Below are 10,736 nucleotides of genomic sequence, written 5' to 3' on the forward strand. Positions count from 1 at the left end.
TTTAGCTTGCATCACTCCCATTAGTAGGCGTCATCACGACTCTCGATGGTGGGAAATCCGGGTCGTGACAAGTTGGTATCAGAGCACTAGGTTACACAAGTCTCACAACTCACGGACAAACTCGGTAGAGTCTGAGGGATCAGTACGGAGATGTCTGTATTTATCCCCCAGAGGCTACGGAGTTAGGAAAAATTTCACTTTGTTCATTCTTGTCGTGCGATTCTGTTTCTCAAATACTGATTGTCATTCTACTCTGTTCTTTTGTATATGGAGAGAATGTGTGCTTCTTCTTCTATCGCGCAGCAGCCCGAGCCCCCAGCAGCAGCTCCTATCAGGGGTAGAGGGCGAGGCCGAGGCCGGGGCAGAGCTCAGCCACGAGCAGCAGTCCCAGAGGTGGAGCCTCATGTTGACTACGATGAGGAGGTTCCAGTGCCAGCAGCTCCAGTGGGCCCAGCTCAGGTCCCAGAGGGTTTCATAGCCACTCCAGTACTCCAGGATGCCTTGGTCCGACTGGTAGGCTTTATGGAGAGTGTTTCTAGAGCGGGTTTGCTTCCTGCAGCACCAGCCATATCTCAGGATAGGGGAGGAGTTCAAACCCCCGCTACGTGTACTCTGGAGCAGGTAGCTCCTTAGCCTCAGGTTCCAGCAGTCCAGCCAGCTGTGGCAGCCCAGCCGGGTATTCCAGCTCATACCGGCGATGGTGCGGCGATGTCCGCGGATGCTTTGTGGAGGCTTGATAGGTTCACCAAGCTCTTCAGCACCACTTTCTGCGGTGCTTCTACAGAGGACCCCCAGGACTTCTTATTCAGCTGCCATAAGGTTCTCAAGACTATGGGTATTGTGGAGACCAATGGGGTCGACTTCATCACTTTTTGGCTTGCAGGATCCGCCAAGACTTGGTGGAGGGACTATTGTTTATCTAGACCAGCAGGGTCACCATTATTGACTTGGGATCAGTTTGCAGAGTTGTTCTTGGAGAAGTTTCTCCCGGTGACTGAGCGAGATGCTCTACGCAGGCAGTTTGAGCATCTTCATCAGGGTACCATGATAGTCACGCAGTATGAGACTCATTTTATTGACTTGGCACGCCATGCTATTTTTATACTTCCCACTAAGAGGGAGAGGGTGCGGAGATTCATTGATGGGTTGATCCAGCCGATCCAGCTTCAGATGGCCGTGGGGGCTGGTAGTGATATATCTTTTCAGGAGACGGCCAATGCGGCCCGCCGGATAGAGATGGCACTTGCACGAGGAGGTGGTCAGGGGTCAGACAAGAGGCCTCGCCATTCTGGTAGGTTCAGTAGTACCTCATCTGGAGGTAGGGATTCATATGGTAGGGGCCACCCTCAGAGGCCCTTTCAGTCAGCACTTCAGGTTTTACACAGTACCGCAGACGGTAGCGGTTCTCAGCAGCACTATTCTGATCAGCAGCCCATCAGTGCACTACCACTTCAGAGCCTTCGAGGAGGTCATTCAGGGCATCAGGGTCAGTCCCAGTCTTCTTAGTTGCTGCATTCAGCTGAGTGTTATGAGTGTGGAGATATCAGTCACATCAGGAGATATTACCCAAGGTTGAGAGGTGCTCGGTCACAGCAGCAGGGTCCTCGTCCCATGATTCAGGCAGCAGGTGATCCACAGGCCACCCAACCAACTAGAGGCGGGGGTAGAGGCCATAGAGGTGGAGGTAGGGAGCATAGAGGTGGAGCTCAGACCGCTAGAGGCAAGGGTCAGCCAGTAGCAGATCGTCCTAGAGACACAGTTTAGGGAGATGGGGGCCAGCCCCGTTGTTATGCTTTGCCAGCTAGGCCAGAGGTCGAGTCATCAGATGCTGTGATTACAAGTACTATATTGGTCTGTGATAGAGGTGCTTCAGTGTTATTTGATCCTGGATCTACGTATTCCTATGTGTCTTCCTATTTTGCACCCTATTTGGTTATGCCTAGTGAGGCTTTGGGTATTCATGTATATGTGTCTACACCGATTGGTGATCTATAGTGGTCGACCGAGTGCATCGTTCATGTGTGGTAGTATTTGAGGGCCTTGAGACCCGTGTCAACTTATTGCTCTTAGATATGGTGGACTTTGACGTTATATTGGGTATGAATTGGTTGTCCCCGTATCATGCTATTTTGGATTATCACGCCATGACCGTGACCTTGGCTTTGCCAGATTTTCCCCGACTTGAGTGGAGAGGGACCCTAGGTCATGCCACTCGCAGTGTTATTTCGTATGCCAAGGCTCGACGTATGGTCGAGAAGGGGTGTCTAGCATATCTGGCGTATGTTAGTGACTCCAGCGCAGAGTTTCCATCTATTGACTCTGTTCCTGTTGTTCGGGAGTTCCCCAAGGTTTTCCCTTCAGAACTGCCGGGTATGCCGCCCGACAGGGATATTGATTTCTGTATTGATCTGGCTCCTAGCACTCAGCCTATTTCCATTGCGCCGTATCGCATGGCCCTGCCAGAGTTGAAAGAGTTGAAGGAGAAGCTTCAGGACTTGCTTGATAAGGGTTTCATTAGACCCAGTGTATCGCCTTGGGGTGCGCCAATGTTATTTGTGAAGAAAAAGGATGGGTCGATGAGGATGTGCATTGATTACTGGCAGTTGAACAAGGTGACGATAAAGAACAAGTATCCACTGCCGAGGATTGACGATTTATTCGACCAACTTAGGGTTCTAAGGTGTTCTCGAAGATAGATTTGAGGTCTGGTTATCATCAGCTGAGGATTAGGGCATCTGATGTCCCTAAGACAGCATTTCGCACTCGGTATGGGCATTATGAGTTTTTGGTCATGTCATTTGGGTTGACCAATGCCCCGGCGACATTTATGGAGTTGATGAACCGAGTGTTCAGGCCCTATTTGGATTTGTTTGTGATTGTATTCATTGACGACATTCTGATATACTCCCGCAGTCAGGAGGAGCATGAGCAGCACCTTAGAGTGGTTCTTCAGACTCTGAAGGATAGTCAATTGTACGCCAAGTTCTCGAAGTGCGAATTTTGGTTGAGTTCTGTTGCATTCCTAGGTCACGTGGTTTCAGCAGAGGGTATTCAGGTGGACCCGAAGAAGATTGAGGCAGTCAAGAACTGGCCTCGACCAGCTTCAGCTACAGAGATCCGAAGTTTCTTGGGGTTAGCCAGTTACTACCGATGGTTCGTGGAGGGGTTTTCATCCATTGTAGCCCCGATGACTAGATTGACCCAGAAGGGTGCCCAGTTCAGGTGGTCAGATGAGTGCGAGGCGAGCTTCCAGAAGCTCAAGACAGCCCTGACTACGGCACCGGTATTGGTTTTGCCCACGGGATCAGGGCCTTATACTGTTTATTGTGATGCTTCCCGTATCAGGCTTGGCGCAATATTGATACAGAATGGCAGGGTCATAGCATATGCTTCGAGGCAGTTGAAGACCCACGAGAAGAATTATCCAGTTCATGACCTAGAGTTGGCAGCCATTGTTCATGCCTCGAAGATCTGGAGGCATTATTTATATGGTGTGACGTGTGAGGTGTACACGGATCACAAGAGCCTTCAGTACTTGTTCAAACAGAAGAATTGAATTTGAGTCAGAGGAGGTGGTTGGAGTTGTTGAAAGACTATGATGTTTTTATCTTATACCACCCAGGGAAGGCCAATGTGGTGGCCGATGCATTGAGTAGTAAATCCGCCAGCATAGGTAGTCTTGCCTATATTCCGGTCAGTCAGAGACCACTTGATTTGGATGTTCAGGCCTTGGCCAATCGATTTGTAAGGCTGGATATTTCTGAGCCTAGCAGGGTGTTAGCTTGCATAGTTGCTTGTTCGTCGTTGATGGAGCGTATCCGTGAGAAACAGTTTGATGATCCCCATTTGTTTGTCCTGAGAGACACGGTGTAGCGGGGAGGTGCTAAGAAGATGACCTTGGGAGATAATGGTGTATTGAGATTGCAGGGGCGAGTTTGTGTGCCAAATGTTGATGGTATTCGGGAGTTGATCTTAGCGGAGGCCCATAGTTCGCGGTATTCTATTCATCCGGGCGCCGCGAAGATGTACCAGCATTTGAGGCATCATTACTTGTGGAGCAGAATGAAGAAAGACATTGTTGCATATGTGGCTCATTGTCTGAACTGTCAGCAGGTTAAGGACGAGCATCCGTGGCCTGGTGGTTTATTTCAGAGGATTGAGCTTCCCGAGTGGAAGTGGGAGAGAATTACCATGGATTTTGTTACTGGCCTTCCGATGACTCGGAAGAAGTTTGATGTTATATGGATTATTGTTGATAGGCTGACTAAGTCAGCGCATTTTATTCCAGTTGCCACCACCTATTCGTCTGAGAGATATGCTGAGATTTTTATCAGGGAGATCGTTCGCCTTCATGGGGTGCCTATATCTATCATTTCGGACCAGGGTCCGCAGTTTACCTCGCATTTCTAGAGAGCGGTACAACAAGAGTTGGGCACCCAAGTTCAATTGAGTACATCATTTCACCCCCAGACGGACGGTCAGTCCGAGAGGACTATTCAGATTCTTAAGGATATACTTCGGGCCTGCGTTATTGATTTTGGAGGCTCGTGGGACCAGTTCTTGCCTTTAGCAGAGTTTGCCTACAACAACAGCTACCAGTCCAGCATTCAGATGGCTCCATATGAGGCGTTGTATGGTAGGCGGTGTTGGTCCCCAGTCGGATGGTTTGAGCCGGGAGAGGCTCGGTTATTGGGTACAGATCTAGTACAGGAGGCCTTGGATAAGGTCAAGATCATTCAGGACAAACTTCGGTCGGCTCAGTCTAGGAAGAAGAGTTATGCAGATCGCAAGGTCAGGGATGTTGCTTTCATGGTTGGTGAGCGAGTATTGCTCTGTGTATCGCCTATGAAGGGCGTGATGAGATTCGGGAAGAAGGGCAAGCTTAGCCCTAGGTTTATTGGCCCATTCGAGATTCTTGAGCGAGTGGGAGAGGTGGCTTATAGACTTGCCTTGCCACCTAGCTTGTCAGTCGTGCATCCAGTTTTTCATGTATCCATGCTTAAGAGGTATCACAGCGACCCAACCTACGTGTTAGATTTCAGCACTGTCCAATTGGACAAAGATCTATCATATGAGGAGGAGCCGGTGGCTACTTTAGACCGGCAGGTTTGACGGTTGAGGTCGAAGAGTTTTCCTTCAGTGCGTGTTCAGTGGATAGGTTAGCCTCCTGAGGCATCGACCTGGGAGTCCGAGTTTGATATGCGAAGCCGTTATCCCCATCTATTCCCCGACTCAGGTACTTCTTTCTTTTGTCCGTTCGAGGACGAACGATTATTTTAGAGGTGGAGGATGTGACGACCCAAAGGGTCATCACCGTAATTCTCCCTTTCTCTATGCTTCTGAGGCCTTGAAAACCTCGCTTTTAGCTGCCTCGATTTGCGTGCACAGTCCGGCCGCGAAGCCAGAAAATTTTTATGTTAAAATATGTGAATTCTGTGGAAAATTTGAAGTATTTTGATATTAATATTGATATAGTTGACTTTGGTCAACATTTTGGGTAAACGGACCCGGACCCATTATGTGATAGTCTCGGAGGGTCCATAGGAAAATATGGGACTCGGGCGTATTCCCAGAATCGAAATCCGAGGTACCAAGCTCGAGAAAGGAATTTTTCCATGAAATTGTTTTCTGAAAATATTTAAGGAAAATGAAAATGAAATTTAATCAAAAAGTAATGGTATCGGGCTCGTATTTTGGTTCCAACACCCGGTACAGGTCATATATGTGGTTTAAGCGCTTCCTGTAAAATTTGGTCGAAATCGGATGTCGTTTGACGTGTTTCGGACCTAGATATCTAAAGTTAGAAGTTCTTGAAGTTGAAATGGAAAATGATGATTTTGGGGTTTAATTCTTTGAATTTGATGTTGCTTTGGCGATTTGGTCGCTCGACTTAGTTCGTAGGTTGTTATTGAGTTAATGTGTGTGTTTGGTTGGGAGCCGTGAGGGTTCGGGAATGATTTCAGGGGTGGTTCGGGATGTTTTTGCACTTGAAAATGCATCAGAAAATCTGGTATGTTGCAGACAGCTTTTTCCTCTTCGCGAACGCGACACTCGGCTCGCGTTCGCATAGCCCAACTTCTTGTACCCTTCACGTTCGCGTCCAAGGCCATGCGATCGCGTAGCTTCATTGCCCTTCTTCATCGCGTTCACGGATAGTATCACGCGTTCGCGTAGAGCAAACCCCAGGACCCTCTGCCTTCCTTCTTCGCGTTCGCATAGGCTCGATCGCGAACGCGATAGCTCCCAAACTTCCTTCATCGCGAATGCGACCCAGGTGTCGCGAACGCATAGAACAAATTGCTTCAGTGAATTAAATTAAAACCAGAACAGTCCACTTCATGAATTTCACACTTTTCTCTCACGGACCTTTCTTCTTCACCCTCCATTGACGAGTTCCAAGCTTCCCTTCCTCCATAACTCTTTGGGTAAGTATTATTAACTTCATTTCCACATTATTTCTTCATCTAATTATTAATTTCCTAGCCCTAAGTCATAAAATCAAGGTAGAATTTAGGGGATTTGGGTAGAACTAGGGCTTTTGGGAATTTGGGCAATTCAACCTCAATTTGAGGTCGAATCTTAAAGCAAATTATATATTTGAACTCGTGGGGTTATGGGTGATTGGGTTTTGGTCCGAGCCTCGAGTTTGGACCTTGTGGGCCTGGGGTCGAATTTTGGTATTTTTGGAAGAATGATAGAAAATTCATTTCTAGGCTATGGAATTGTGTTTTTAAGCCATTATTGATAATATTGAACTAATTATGGCAAGATATCGTTGTTTTGGAGTGGGATTCTAGAGGAAAGGCGGTGTTAGAGGCTTGATTGCTATTTTCGGACCGAGGTAAGTGTTTGTTCTAACTTTGGCTTGAGGGATTAGGATTAGAATATTATTCGGTACTTGCTAATTGTGGAGTACGGTGTATAGGTATGGTGACGGTTACCTATGCACTGGAGTCTAGCATGACCGTGAGTCTTAAATGTGTTGAATTCGGACTTAATGATACACTTTTTTCTTGGTTGATAAGTATAATATGAAAAGTGAATAATTGAGGAAAGTTTGTGATTAGTTTGTCATCTAGAGCATTGTCTCGGACTAGAATTTGCTATTCGAGGAGTAAATAATTAAAAAGGAAGCGTTGTGAATATTCCCTTGCCGGGATTTAAGTATTTATTGTTTCCTCCCTTATCGGGATGTTTGATCTGTTAATTGTGTTCCCTCGCCGGGACTCCTTGCATATTGTTGTTGCTCCCTTCACACTTGAGTTGCGATTGTTGTTTGGGTGAGTTCATATTGGTAAATGTTGAGGATCAGGTTGCTCGCCGCAACAGATATATTTGAGGATCGGCTCACCGCAACGGATATTTTTGAGGATCGGGTTGCACGCCGCAACGGAGTATGGACAAAGTGTGTTGTTTTCATATGCAGAGATTTCCTGTGTTTTCTTATCAGATGTTATTGTTCTGTTTCATTTGTTTACCAATGAATTTCTATGTTTAGACTGTGGTACCCCACAACATGTTTCCCCTCCCTTTAATTGTTTACTTTAGTATATTTCCTGTTATTGCACATATATCTGTACAAGTTATTTGTGGTAGGTCCTGTCTAGCCTTGTCACTACCTCGTCGGGGTTAGGCCAGACACTTACCAGCACATGGGGTCGGTTGTGCTGATGCTACACTCTGTGCATTTCTTTTGCACAGATCATGACGCAGCTTTCGGACCGTAGCAGTACTAGACCGGGAGCAGACCTTAAGTCCAGGGACTCTTGAGGTAGCCTCGCTGACGTCCGCAGGCCCAGAGTCTCTTCTATAATTATTCAGTTTGTTAGTTTTGTATTGAAACAGACTGTTGTGATTTCTTTCAAACGTTTGTATTTAGTAACTCTTAGAAGTTCGTGAGTACTATGATACCAGTGTTGGGTAGAGGATTTGTTAAACTTTCACATTTCTTTCAGTAAAATTTTAATTGAGACTCCCGTTTTAGTGTTAAATGTTTTAATATTGTTAATATTGTTGATTGTTCGTTAAAGAAGTATATGGTATTTGGCTTGCCTAGCTCCCATTAGTAGGAGCCATCACGACTCCCGATGGTGAGAAATCCGGGTCGTGACATTATTAGTTGACCGGGTAATGTTTCGTTACCGAGTAATTAATCTATTACCCGCATAATTGGAAATTATTCCCACTTACTTAAAATATTACTCACTTTTCACATACCTTATACACCTTACTATCATGGTCATATGGTACCTTATATGACACTAGTCCATAAATAGCGGGTATTTTTAGCTTGGGCCATATTTTTTCGCAAAATGTCAAACTTTGACAAAATTCATTTTTTTAGACTTGCTCCCCTTTTCACCTTCATGAATTTACTAATCATTTGTGAAATAGCATAATCCTTATAATCCCCAAATAATATTTTCCTTGGACTGATGTCAATTACCTTACGACAAATTCACCGTAAAATATTGTAGGGTGCAACATCGTCGCAATATAATACTGCGAGACGTAATATTGCGGTGCGTAACATCATTCCCCCCTTTGGAATATTCGTCCTCGAATGTTGACTGATGCTCTTATCATTTTCGTAACTTATATCTCTTGTGAATACCTTAATACCCTTTTTGTCTATTGTTTGGTTTGGCGGGACTCTGTACCGACCTTTGTGACACTTATGTACTCTTAGAGGCTTGTAGATCTATGTCATATACGTGAAAGATTGTACGGCCCTGTCGGCCTATGTTTGAGTTCATAAAAGATTATGTTAGCCTATTAAGACCATATGTTACATGTATATAATGAAGTAATAAGAAAGATGCATTACGTGGGTACTCGGTCGAGTAAGGTACTGGGTGCCCATCGCGGCCCATCGGTTTGGGTCGTGACAAAAGTGGTATCAGAGCAATTCTGTCCTAGGGAGTCTACAAGTCGTGTCTAGTAGAGTCTTGTTTATGGGTGTGTCATGCACCATACTTATAAGCGTGAGGCTACAGGGCATTTAGGATTGTCAATCTTTCTTCTTACTCTAGATTGTATGGTAGAGCTCACTTATAAGAATTCAAATTCAGAAATCTATTTTATTCGTAATAAAACGATACCTATATCCAGAAAGAAGGTTAGAAAGAGAGATAGTTGTTGTATCAACCCGGCGGGTCATTTTTAGAATTTACGCCCTGATCCCCTATTAACTGCTTCCCCTAAGTTCATTTCTGCTATTTTGGTTTGCCGGGATGTTCGGTTTTAGGATTCGGAGTGTTTTGGGATACTTAGTCCCTAAAGGAGAGCTTAAGTATTGGAAAGTGCTCCGTAATCGGAACAGTGCGAAGACCGCCTTGGAATGGAAATCCAACGGTTCTGTTAGCTCCGTTATGTGATTTCAGGGTTGGGAGCGTGTCCAGAATGTATTTTGGAGGTCGGTAGCTTATTTAGGCTTAACATGCCGAAGTTTGAATTTTTGAAGTTTCCGATCCGATAGTGAGTTTTTGATCCGAGGGTCAGCATGAAATTTCGGGAGTTGCTGTAGCACCTTCATGTCATTTTGGACATGTGTGCAAAATTTCAGGTCAATCGGACGTGTTTTGGTTAGGTTTTTGATCGAAAGCGTGTTTTGTTGAAATTTGAAGTTCATAGGTTCAAATCATTGATTAATCCGAGTTTCCAGCGTTGTTTTAGGTGGGTTAAGGATTGGGACAAGTTTGAATGATGTAATGGGATATGTCCGTAGGTTTGGTTGAGGTCCCGGGGGCCTCGGGTGTGTTTCGGATGCTCAACAGAGCATTTTGAAGTTTGAAAGATTGTAGAAAATTCTCAGCAGTTGCAGGTCCTATTTTCTTCTTCGTGTTCGCGAACCACCCATCGCGTTCGCGTAGCTGTGACTTTCCCCTTCTTTTGCATTCTCAAGCTTCCCTTCGCGTTCGCTAAGGCTTAATTGATCACCTGGGAAATTTCGTCTTCGCGTTTGCGTATACACTCCCGCGTTCGCAAATCCCAGCTTGCTTCTTCATCACGTTCGCGTACACTGTCACGTCTTCGCGTACCTATGCCAGTTCCTTCCTCGCGTTTGCGGATGCTTACATGCATTCGCATAGAGCAAATTCCGAACCCCAATAATTTCCTCCATCGCGTTCGCGGTCTGTCCCTCGCGATCGCCAAGGGCATTTTTGGCCAACTCATATTTTCTTCTTCACGAACGCGAGACCTCCTTCGCGTTCGCGATGCTTTAAAGACCTGGACAGTATTAAACATTTCAAAATCTGAGGGTTTGCCATTTTCTTCAAAATAAAAGTTTGGGAACTCGGATTTGGGAGCAATTTCGAAGGTTTTTCAAGGGCGACTATTGGGTAACGATTCTCTACTCCCTTAAGCTTAAAACCCACTAATCTAATCACAAATTCTTCCTTAATTTCGGATTTTTGAATGAAACTTGGGGAATACTTCCTAGACCTAACTATTGAATTTTGAGTGGGTATTTGACCTCCGATTTGGGATATTTTTAAATGGTTAGACTCGTGAGAGTACGAGGGTTCTGAAAATGTAAAATTTATTCGATTCCGAGACGTTGTCTGAGGGGCGTTTTGGTCATTTTATCTAATTTCGCGCCTTAGCTTTGAATTAAATAGTAGAATCAGTTGCTTGCGATGTTATTTACGATATGTAATTGAATTGAATAGATTTGGGCCATTTGGAGTCAGATAATCGTGGCAAAGGCATGGTTTCTAGTTGATTTTTGTACA

This window comes from Nicotiana sylvestris, chromosome 11 (genome assembly GCF_000393655.2).
Source record: "Nicotiana sylvestris chromosome 11, ASM39365v2, whole genome shotgun sequence".
NCBI lineage: Eukaryota > Viridiplantae > Streptophyta > Magnoliopsida > Solanales > Solanaceae > Nicotiana > Nicotiana sylvestris.